Genomic DNA, 12,899 nt, shown 5'->3' on the forward strand with positions numbered 1-12,899 from the left:
GTTAGAAGGACAATAATTTACCCCAGATAAACATCTACTTGCACAGTACTTGCATTTCAGTAATGAAGAAATTATGATTGTGTAGACCTTCAGCCATGATGAATTGAACTTGGCAAAGCTTGATGATATGACACACCAAATGCACTGAGACAAAATCGCTTCAAAGTTGATAGCTGAAACAAATGAATTTAAACTTGAGCTGAACTTTAGCAAAAGTCATCCATCTCATTTTAGTTATAATTTACTTTTTAAAAGGACATAATAGACGATATCATAATCTAGGCAGTAGAAGATGGTGCAGTTTCTATTCACAAGGTCAATAAGCTTTTATTTACTCATGTAGTTTCCCTATTTCCAGGTTCAATAGTCAAAGTCTATTTTAAATTTCTACTTGCAATAAAAAAATAGAGGCATCTCTCATTAAACTACTTTAAGTATCTAAATTTAAATTTTATATTAGTCAATATCTAGGGTTTTAGTTTCTGTGTATCATACAAAAGAAAACCTACCAATACTGACAAGTTTTCAATCTGAAGGAGTAAGTAATATTTTCAGTAAAAGAACATCAGCATTAAAATGTTATAAAGCTTTGTGCATGACTTAGCTTATTATAAAGAAATAAATAATTTTCTATGTACTTCCCATACTTAGACAAGTGAAAATGCAAAATGTAAACAAAATACCTTTCTTTCATGCATAAATAAATAGCTTTCTATGCAGTAAAAAAATTGAGATAAGAGAAAAATACAATTGTTAAACTATGAAATTAACTGGGTTTTTTTTAACAGACTTTAAAACATGACTGGAGATCTAGGCAATTTTTTTAGAATTGGGTTTTGTTTGTTTGTTCATGTGATAGTTCTTTGAAAATTGATTTATTATATACCAAAACGATGTGCAACTAGAACATAACACAATGTGTTCATGAGATCAGGTCAGTTTATGCATTTATAGTTCAGATGTGGAAGAGTGTGGATAAATGGGATCTGCCTCTTTTCCTTTGCATATTATATATTATTGGGAAATGATCGATTTTTTTACAGAGCAAAACAATTTCATCACTGAAACATCATACAACTCCTCTTTCCTTCTATTTCTGTTACACTCATTAGTGGAATTAATGTTTGCAGTAGATGAAATCTATATGTACATACATACATGTATTTATTATATTTAGCATACATATATATATATACATGCATTATGTCTTATCTATATACGTATTGTAGCATTAACCTTTTCTGATATATTTTCTTCTAAAAGAATTCTGCATAGCACCTAAATATCAATCATTGCATTTCAGGAGTGAATGTGCAGAAGTAAGATACTGCTTGATGATGATTGCATTTCATGCATTTCCATCTTTTAATTTAAATTATTTTAAACCTTTCTACTAACAGTTGGCTTACTCTCTTTTAGCTTCTTTAAGAAAGGTTGTCAAGTTATCTGGTTTAAGGCAAGAAGTATCACTTCTATAGAGGCCTTCAGTATAGAGAGGGTACAAGATGTGTCATAATTTAAAATAAATTCATCTAAGAGGGTAGTGTCAATGGGTTATAGAGTTGCTGAACTCATCTGAAGCATTGTGGAATGAAATGTATGAGAAATGTAATATTCATCATTAAGATTTTAATGAATTGCCTTGTTAATCCATACACTGTATGCATGTCGCAACATTTTCTAGGCTTAATTAGTGTGCTTGATGATTATGTTTGTTTTCTGATGTACACACTGATTAAACATTGTCCATACACTGGAGCTTGAAACAAGATCAATCTGTAAAGTAGCACCTAGTCATCTAACTGGGGACTCAAAATGCAAATAGATCAACTTATGGAAAATTAAATTAGTTCTAATAGAACCCATTTTGCCTGAGCACCCAGAGTCACATTATAAACAGTGTTCTATTGTTATAAGAAATACAGGACTCCTGTTGACCGATCGTTGTAACCTTCTAAGTGCTAAAATCGAAATACATATGATGTTAGAGGTTACAGTTGACTGTAACTCTTAGGCATAAGGGATTGTGGAGTATTTTGAGTTACCTGGTGCTCTTGTTTCTGGATGCTCAACTCATTATGTTATTATGGCATTCGGGGGAGTGAGAGTCAGGTTTCGAAATGATTTTTATTAAGATCTCCTGTGAATTATACCTTCTGCAAATTTTCTTCTGTTACGTTGACATTCTCCTAATAGGTCTCTTTTAAAAATTCAAATTCTATTTATTTTAATCAATACTTATGGACCACCTGTTGATGTAAATTGGGCTCAGCCTGTTCGCCCTTCTCCGTGTGTCCCAGTTTAGACTTTAAATCAGGCTAGTTTCTGTTAGATGCCACATAAGGGTATCTTTTGTTGTTGTTGCTTTTAGAGCTTTTTAATAATTTTTTACTTTGAAGATGTTGGGTACAATTCAGGGTGAGGTATACAAATGCTCATTATGCAGGTACCCTTATTGGTGAGGTGTGCCCCCCCTTCCCCTGGCAATTTCCCACTACTGCCACTCCTGCCCCTACCCTCCCCTGGCAGTTTCCCACTACTGCCAATCCCTTTCTTATAGTATTTCGATAGTTGTTCAAGGTCCGCTTATGAGTGAGAACATGTGATACTCGGTTCTTTGTTTCTGTGAGAGATCACTCAGTATTATAGACTCTAAGTCCATTCAAGTTGTTGCGAAGTTTATAATTTTTTCCTTCTTTTTGGTTGTATAATATTCCATCGTGTATATGTATCACTTTTTTTTTTATCCAGTCCACTTTTGATGGGCAGCTCGATTGGTTCCATGTTTCTGCTATCATAAATAATGCTGCAATAAACACGTGTGTGTAGGTATCTTTTTCATAGAGTGATTTGAGTTGCTCTGGGTATATTCCCAGTAGGGGGACTGCAGGGTCATATGGGAGGTCGATTTTTAGTTCTTTTAGGAATTGTCACACAGTTTTCCACAGAGGCTGTACTAGTTTACACTCCCACCAATAGTGGAGAAGTGTTCCCTTTATGCCACATCCTCTCCAGCATCTGTTGTTTTTTGAGTTATTGATGATGGCTATCCTGACTGGAGTTAGGTGGTATCTCAGTGTGGTTTTAATTTGCATTTCTTTGATGACTAGTGAGGCTGAGCATTTTGTGTGTGTGTCTCTTATCTGCTCAAATGTCTTCTTTTGGGAAGTGTCTATTTATATCTTTTGTCCACTTGGTAATAGGGTTGTTTGTTTTTTTTCTTTTCGGCACATTTGAGTTCCTTGTAGATCCTAGATGTTAGGCCTCTGTTAGATATACAGTTGGCAAATATTTTTTCCCAGCCTGTGGGCTGTCTTCTTGCTCTCTCAATGGTTTCCTTAGCTTTGCAGAAGTTTGTCAGTTTGATGAGGTCCCACTTGTATATCTTATCTCTTATGGCAATGGGTCCTTGAGGTTTTGATCAGAAATCAGTTGCCAGTTCCAATTTCCATAAGGGTGTCTCCTGCATCTTCTAAGATTTTTATAGTTTGAGGTTTTACATTGATCTATTTAGAGTTGATTTTTGTGTATGGTGATAGGTAGGAGTCTTGTTTTAATCTTCTGCATGTGATCGCCAGTTTTTCCAGCACCATTTACTAAGTAGGTTCTCCTCTCCCCAGTGGTGGGTGGTGGAGGCTTTGTTGAAGATGAGTTGGTTGAGAAATTGAGGTTTTGCTTCTGGAATCTCTATTCTGTTCCATCGGTCTATATGCCTATTCTTGAACCAATACCAGGTTGTTTTGATTACTGTAGCTCTATAATAAAGCTTAAAGTCTGGGAGCGTGATGCCTCCCCCCGCCCCTTTTTTTTGCTGTGGATTGTTTTAGCAATTCATGTTCATTTATGTTTCCATATGAATTCCTGCGTTGTTGTTCCCAGGTCTGAGAAGAAGGCTGCTGGTAATTTAATGGGTATTGCATTAAATCTGTAGATTGCCTTGGGTATAAGGGACATCTTAACAATGTAGATTCTTCTGATCCATGAGCATGGAATATTTTTCCACTTGTTTGTGTCGTCTTTGATTTCTTTGAGCAGTGTTGGTGGTTTTCGTTGTAAAGGTCTTTGTCTCCTCTGGTTAAGAAGATGCCAAGGTATTTCATTTTTTCTGTGGCTATTGTGAATGGGATTTTGCTTTTTATTTGAGTTTCTTTGCTTGTTTATTGTTGGTGTATAGGAATGCATATGACTTTTGCACATTTATTTTATACCCTGAGGCTTTGCCAAAGTCCTCTATCAGTGCAAGGAGGTTTTTGACATATTCTCTTGGGTTTTCTAGATATAGAATCATGTTGTCTGCAAATAGGGATAACTTAACTTCCTGTTTTCCTATTTGGATACTCCTGATTTCCTTCTCTTTTCTAATTGCTCTAGCTAGGACTTCCAATACTAAGTTGAACAGGAAGGGTGAGAGTGGGCATCCTTGTCTTGTTCCGGTTTTCAGGGGAAATGGTTCCAATTTCTGTCTGTTTAGCAGTGTGCTGGATGTGGGTTTCTTGTTCATCTAAGGAAGCTGGAAAAGTAAAACCACCAAAACCCTAACTTCAGCAGAATAATCCAGATCACCAGATAAAAGCCCAAATTTAGGATAGAAGACAAAAATATAACATGAAAAATCAATGAAGCCAAAAGCTGTTTTTTGAAAGGATAAACAAGATGGATGGACCCCTAGCTAGACCGACCAAGAAAAAGAGAGAAAATGCCCAAATAAACACAATCAGAAATGCAAAAGATGAAGTCATAACTGACCCCGAAGATATACAAAAGATTATCAGCGATTACTACATACACCTATACGGAAACAAACTCGAAAACCTAAATGAAATAGAGAACTTTCTGACATCACATAACATTCCCAGGTTAAAACAAGAAGAAATTGAGGCCCTAAATAAACCAATAACAACCCAGGAAATTGACTATGTCATAAGAAAACTACCTACAAAAAAAAAAAGCCATAGACCAGATGGCTTTCCAGCAGAATTCTACAAAACATACAAGGAGGAGCTGATACCAATCCTACTGAAAGTATTTCAGGCAATTGAGAAAGATGGAACTCTCCCCAAATCATTTTATGAAACTAACATCACATTGATACCCAAACCAGTAAAAATTCAACAAACAAAGGGAACTACAGGCTAATCTCTTTGATGACCATAGATGCTAAAATTCTCAACAAGATTCTAGAAAACCAAATTCAACAACACATCTCAAAAATCATCCACCATGACCAAGTAGGCTTCATCCCTGGGATGCAGGGCTGTTCAACATCCATAAGACCATAAACATAATTAAATACATCAACAGATGTAAAGACAAAAAGCACAAGATTATATCATTAGATGCGGGGAAAAACTTTCGATAAAATCCAGCACCTCTTCTTGATAAAAACCGTCAAACATCTAGGCATCAATGGAACACACCTTAAGGTATCTTAACTTAGACTATAACTTAACATGGATGTGGATATATTCATAATTTGGATGAATTTTGCCCCTTTCAGAACCTTTCCAATCTTTTTCTTTTTAGCATACATTCTTTTTATTGTGTTTAGAACACTAAATATGAGACCTTCCCTCCAAACAGATTTTTAAGTGCACATCGTTGTTGACTGTAGATACAATGTTGTAAAGCAGAACTCTAGAGTTTATTTATTTTTGCTTGACTGAAACTTTATGCCTATTGATTTGTAGCTCCCCATTTCTCCCTACCCACAGCTAATCACCTTTCCATTCTTTGATTCTATGAATTTGGCTATTTCAGATGATTTTGTATAAGTGGGAGGCAGTATGGAAGAGGATCCCCAAAAAACTAGAATTTATTTTTTTTTAACTGTGTATTTTTTCTTACATGTTTAAGTTTCAGTCACCTCCTCTTTTATTTTTATTTTTTGAGTGAGAGTCTCACTCTATTGCCCAGGCTGGAGTGCAGTGGCACACTCAGCCACCACAGCCTCGACCTTCTGGGCTCAGGTGCCCCTTCCAAGTAGCTGAAACCACAGGCATGTGCCACCTTACCCAGCTAATTTTTTTATTTATTGTAGAGGTGAGGTCTCACCATGTCGCTCAGGCTAGTCTCAAACTCCTAGGCTCAGGCAATCCTTTCGCCTCCACCTCCCAAAATACTGGGATTACAGATGTGAACCACCATTCCTGGTAAATTCTGGTCGCCTTCAAAGTACTTTTCATTTGATGCAACTTTTTCTATGGAGATGCTTTTTCACTGCTCAGAACATTTTTTGAACTTGTCGATTTTGATACCTTTAGTGCTTCTGCCGATTTTTGTTTCATCTCTTCCACATTGGCAAAACATTTCCCTTTGAAGACTTTTTTCGTCCAGGGAAGCAAAAGAAAAAATCACTTGGAATGAGATCAGGGCAATAGGGAGAGTAGGGCATGGGAGTTATGCCACTTGGGGTTTAAAACTGTTGAACACTCAGCACAGTGTGGGCAGGTATATTTATAAATCACCCATCACAAAATGGGCAATAAAAGATCTCAAAAAAAAATTCACTGAAGCTGAATGCAGCCTCTCACAACAATGCTAGCTGATATACTGCTGCTGATGGGTTGCTAGAACACTTACCTAGCGACTGAAGCCTTTACTACAAGGGATCCACCCTCCAAAAAATAATTCGGTTTTTTTGGAGGGTGGTCCTTCCTCATATTTGTCGTTCTATGCCTGCCTTATTTGACTTAGCATAATAGTCTCTAAGTTCATTCATGCTGCTACATATTGCAGAATTTTCTTCTTTTCAAAAACTGGATAATATTCCATTGTTTACACCGCATTTTCTTCACTTATTCATCTGTTTATGGATATTTAAGTTGTTTCCACATCTTCACTGTTATGAATAATGTTGTAATGTCTATAGGACTTCTCTTCAAGATCCCGATTTCAATTTTTCTGGATAAATATCCAGAAGTGGGATTTCAAGATCATATGATAGTTCTATTCTTATTTATTTATTTTTTTTTGAGAACCACCGTCCTGTTTTCCATAATGGCTGCACCTGCACTAGTTTACATCCCCACAAGCACTGTACAAAGGTTTACTTTTCTCCACATTCTCACCAACACGTATTGTCTTTTGCTTTTGTTTGTTCTTGTAATAGCTATTCTGACAGGTGTGAGGTTATATCTCATTGTTTTAACTTGCGTTTCCCTCATTATTAGTGACATTAAATCATACACACACACACACACACACACACACACACACACACACACACACAATTTGTCATCCATTTGTATGTCTTCCTTGGATAAATGTCTGTTCAAGTTCTTAGCCCATTTTTTTTCTTTATGTCAATAGCTGTAGGGGGTGCAAATAGTTTCTGGTTACAACATGGATGCATTGTAGAGTAGTGAAGTCTGGGCTTTAAGTGTACCCACCACCCCCACCTGTGCACACAGTTCCTGAGATAGGTAAGTTTTGAAGAACATTCTAGGTATTTGAAAACTTGTTTGGATTGAGTTGCATCCGCAAAACTGTTCAATTTGGACTCCACGCACATGATGTCAGCAATCTATGCTAAGGGACAGCAGCACAGTGTCCTTGTGCATGACGTGGGGATGTTTCGGGAGCACTGCCCGTCATCCAGCCTTCCTTACGAGGCAAAAGCCTAGTGTGACCTCATCGCCCAAAGTAGCTAGAATTCTTCCAAGCAAGGGTGCTGCTGTGACCACCTTAGTGCTATGAGCTGTGTAACTGGTGTTTGCTAAGATGCATACAGCAATATTGCTGGCATCCTGGCAGCAGAAGACTGGACTTTCTTCTCTGCATGCTTCATTCTTCATTCATATCCCTCGTCTCCTTTATATCCCCTGATTTGTCTTTTCCTTCCTTTACTTCAGATTTATTATACATTCTTGCATTTCATGAATTCTTACGAGCTGCTTTAAGTTCTTTCCGGAACAAACAATATATTAATAAATAAATCAAAAGTGCTCTTCTGTGCTTCTGCGTCCTCACCCAGCTGTCTAGGGAACGTGCCTGGCCTGCCGAAAGTTGAGCGAGACATCTTCCTTCATGTGTGTCCTTGGTCTGCCCAAATTTTTAAGATGTGTTGAGTGAGGAGCTGGTCGGTACCTCCTCGTCAGTCCTTGAAACACAGTTAAAACTTGGGAGCTACTTCTTGACTGTGAGACCCAGGAAGGCTGTTTGTCATTGCTATCCAAGTTCACACTCAATTGTTGGAGGTGAAGGATGGGGACTCCTTTGAAGATGTGCAGACACATTCACAGTGGATCAAAATGCTCCCTAATAGTTCTCTGTATTCAGATTTTGTCCTAACCAGCAAACACGTAGTGATGCATTCCTAACAAGTCCCATCTTCTCCAAACAGAACTTGCTGTTGAGGGGAAGAAATAACAGTAAGTCACCAAGTCTATATTTCGAGGTGAACTATGACTGCTATGTTTATTTTCCTGTCCTGTTTCCTTTACTGTCTCTCCTGATTTCAAATGCCTACCCCAGATAAACTGGATGCCGAGATGAGGGCAGGAATGAGAGAGCAACAGAGGATATCCCGGAGAGAATGTTTCTGAGATCAGCTCAGGTCCTGGCAACCAGGGGATGCTTCTGTTTTGGGCAGTTGAGCCTGAAAGCCTTGTGGTACCCCAGATTCCCAAGTGAAGTGTGTTGACTAGAATACCCTGCTTAACATCTGCATGCAGCAAAGAAAATGTATAACACCTGTCTTGAGTATAGGCTGCATAGTAATTATTCTGCTGTGGTTTTTTTGGTTAGTCAATAATGGGTGTATATTTTCCCACTCAGTGATAAAGCTCTTGGAGATGTGGAACTTTGAGTACCCCATCTTCTGAGGACACCATCAGCCCCGAATCTCTCCTAAGGCAAGGCTAGAGTTTTGGGTTTTGTTTTGTTTTGTTTTCAACTTACCCCCCTGTGTTTGAAAGAGAGTTGGTGGTCTTGCTTCCCCTTGCTACTTCCAACTTATTTTGTATTCCAATTTCCAAAATTCCTGGAATTTATTGGAAGTTCCTGTTCTCTTAACGCATGCTCCTAGCTGCTCCTGGTTGCAGTTCCTGCGTGTCTGTGGATGATTCCAGTCCCCACCTGCTGTGTCCTCTTTCCCACACCCCTGAGGTCACTTTTAGCCTTTAGCCACAGGGTCACCCACTTGGTGTTTGGCCTCTCATCCCTCAACCTCCTTGCCTCCAGGGATCTTTCCTGCTCATCCCCTCAGGGTTCATGCCCGTTGTCATACTTGTGGCCTTATCATCACCAAGGGCAGCACTATCTCTGAAGTCTTCCTTTCAAGCATCCCTCCTTTGGGGTTACTTTTTCCTCCTTTACAAGAACAGTGACCTGCATCTTACCATCACACTCCATTGGAACCACTCAGTCCTGGAACCCACCTTTCCGATGGTACTCACCTGCTCAAAACATGGTCCTCCTCTCCAGCTACCCTTCGGCTCTGCTCCCAGCTAAAGCGGATGCACAAGCCTGGAGAAGAAAGGGGGTGCCTTCTATTCCCCTCTCTTCTCAAGCCACCAACACTCTCACTCTCCTGAATAAGAGTGACAGAAACTTCATCATTCTTCCCCTGTGACATCTATCTGCCTTCCTAAACCTATATGTTTTCTTCACATGTGTAAAGAATTCCATACTTGTTTACTTTTTTTTTTTTTTTTTGAGTCAGAGTCTCACTCTGTCGCCCAGGCTGGAGTGTAGTGGCACAATCATGGCCACCGCAGCCTCGTCCTGTTGGGCTCAGGTGATTCTTCCACCTCAGTCTTCCAAGGAGCTGGAACGACAGGCATATGCTGCCACGCTTGGCTAATTTTTTGATGTACTGTAGAGACGCAGTCTCGCCAAGTTGCCCTGGCTGGTCTTGAACCCCTGGGCTCGGGCAATCCTCTTGCCTCCGTCTCCCAAAGTGTTGGGATTGCGGGAGAGAGCCACCGTGCCGGGTCTGGTTACTTCTTGAAGGGTTCGCTCCTGTTGCAGTGCCCCCTCCATTTCATCAGCAATCTGTCCTTCTCTGCTGTGTAATTGCCATAAGCACTGAACAGTATCTCAAGTTTCAACAAACTTTCTCCTGACCTCAATCCCAACTCCACTTGTATCCCTAGCACTCTGCTCATTGTCGTTGTAACGTGTCTTGAGAAACTTCCTTCACTCTTCCACTTTCATACATGCTGTCTATTCCTTAGTCCACTCTATTTTACCCCTACCACTCCTAAAACTTTTCTTGCGTGGTCACTGTTGGCCTCACATTGCCAATTCAATGGTCTTAACTCTTGGTCAGCGCTTGACACAGTTGGCCACATGCTCCTTCTTAATAAACTCTATTCTCTTGTCATCTGTGGCATCCCCCACTCACCTTCCCCTCCTGGTTTCTCCTCTTGTGCTCGTCCCTAAATGTGAGCTTGTTCTATGGTGTGGTCCTTGGATTCCGGCTCTTTTCTAGCTATAGTCTCCCTATGTGATCTCATCCAGTCCAGTCCCTTTGGCTTTAAACACTAGCTACATGGCTATGACACACAAATTTATAATGTCTACATGAAACTTTCCTCTAAAGTCCAGAATTACTCCCAATGGGTATCTTAATTTTAACAAAGCTAAAAGAAAATATTTGTCTTAGATGGATTTAGAGTCTGTAATACTCAGTGATCTGTCACAAAAGCAAAGAACTGAGTACCATATGTTCTCACTCATAAGTGGACCTTGAACAATTATCATATTACTATAAGAAAGGGATTGTCAGTATTGGGAAACTGCTAGGAGAGGAATCTGGGGGGGTGGGGCTACATTTTAACAATAAGAGAACCTGATCTCAAACCATGTGATGTGGGGACCAAAGTGAGGTCCAAGCTTTTCCTGCACAATGACCATTTGTATGCCTAACCCTGAATTGTACCCCACATCATTAAAATAAACATTTTTTAGAAATAAAATATTTCCCTACTCCACCAAGGCTTATTTCTTTGTTTCCCTTTTTCAGTAAATGAACTACTTTTCATCTAGCTGCCCAAGCTCCAAAAAGGAAGTATTTCTTATCTCACCACCAACAAATTCTGTGGATACTATTTCCAAACTGTTTCCTGAATCTGACCGTATTTCTCCACCTCTCCTTCTAGAACATAAGCGACTTATGGCTGCCTGCATTGTTTCAGTGGCATTTAATATGTCTGCTTGCTTGCCTTCTGTCTCTCTTCAATATATCTTCCAAATAGAAGCTCGGGTGATCTTCTTAAAAACAGAAGTCAGATTGTGTCTCACTTCTGGGAAGAGCCCTCCAGCAATTTCCCATTGCACTTATAGGAAATCTAAACATCTTGCCACAGCCTTGAGCCCTGAATCACAAGACCCTTGCCGGGTCTTTGGCCTCATTTCTGTTCCCCTCCTTGTTCATGGTGTTCCACCGTAGTCCCTTCCTGTTTTCTTTCAAATCTACGAGGCCCTTGGTATTCTTGGGACTTTCGGACTTGCCTTGTCCTTTGCTTAGAGCTCTCTGTCCCATCTTTCTGATCAGAAACATCATATTTTTAGTGATACTTCCCAGCCTTAACCCCACCCTTGTCCAGTCCTTCTCTAGTTCATCATGCTGTTTAATTTCATTCAAAGTCAATGTCTTGCACTCATTTGTTTTTCTGTTTATTCTGGAATGTATGCTCTGTAGTGATAGGTACCTTGTCTCACTCTCCACTGGGAGATAAGAGAGGAGCACTGGGGACCAGGTGAAAGACATGGTTTCCAGAAAGCAAACAATTACAGGCAATAATCTGCACACATCACTGGTATTTGAAGGCCACCTCTTCATATTTCCCTGAGCCAGGGTCTCTCCGCTGTATCTTAACTCTTTAGAACATCTTGAATATCTTTAGAATCAGGTGTCCTGGACAGCCTAGATTTATCCTTAATATACTTCTGTGGTTTGGTTTTTTTTTTCTTTTTCAAAACCTATTCTTGAATATTACTTTATTTCTTGAACTTAAAATTAACGCTGTGTATTCATCAGAATTCTTGTTCACAAGAATATCATTCTAACTGGAACCATGAGAGCAAAAGTCAGGTCTTGTGGGAAGGATAATTGTTTCTGGGTTTCAGGATCAACAAAAACCAGGAACTTTGTTCTTTAAGCCTTTTGTGCCTGGCTCTCTCCCCCTGTCTCCTTTTTTATGAACTTCATTCTCCTCTGCTACAACCCATTTCTTCTGTTTTGCTGGAAACAGTGTCCACAGCTTCAGATTTATATCTCAACTACTCAAGAAAGACTGACGTTTGATTTCTCTAAACTAAAATCCAGATATCTTTTTTAAAATTCTAATTGACCAATATGGCTAATCTGTACACCTTGGATATGTGAAATTGTATAATTTGCAATGATTTCCAAGAAGACGGTATCTCTGCCATTTAAAAGTCCCCCATTAGAGTGTAAATCATTCTAGGCAGATAACACAGTTCGTTTTAACGTGTGCAACCGTGGTGGGACTTGTCCCAAGGTCTTGGCTGGAGGATGTCACCCCAATCCCGCATGCTCCAGGCCTGAGGTGAGGACTGCAAGGGCTGGAGGAAGGTTGAACCCACTGAGAGACGTCATGGCTTATGCCTTTAAGAGTTTGTATGGTTGGCTCGGCCTGTAATCCCAGCACTTTGGGAGGCCACGGCAGGTGGAATGCCTGAGCCCGCGGGTTCGAGACCAGCCGGGGCAACTTGGCAAGACCTCGTCTCTGCAATAAATAAAAAATTAGCCTGGCATGGTAGCACGAGCCTGTCGTCCAGCTACTTGGAAGGCTGAGGTGGAAGGATCGCTGAAGCTCAGCAGGTCAACACTGGGGTGGCCGTGAACGTGCCACTGCACTCCGACCTGGGCAATGAAGAGAGACTCCAACACACACACACACACACACACACACACACACACACACACACAC

The sequence above is a fragment of the Carlito syrichta genome, unplaced genomic scaffold (genome assembly GCF_000164805.1).
Source record: "Carlito syrichta isolate Samal-C Ts95f unplaced genomic scaffold, Tarsius_syrichta-2.0.1 Scaffold308208, whole genome shotgun sequence".
NCBI lineage: Eukaryota > Metazoa > Chordata > Mammalia > Primates > Tarsiidae > Carlito > Carlito syrichta.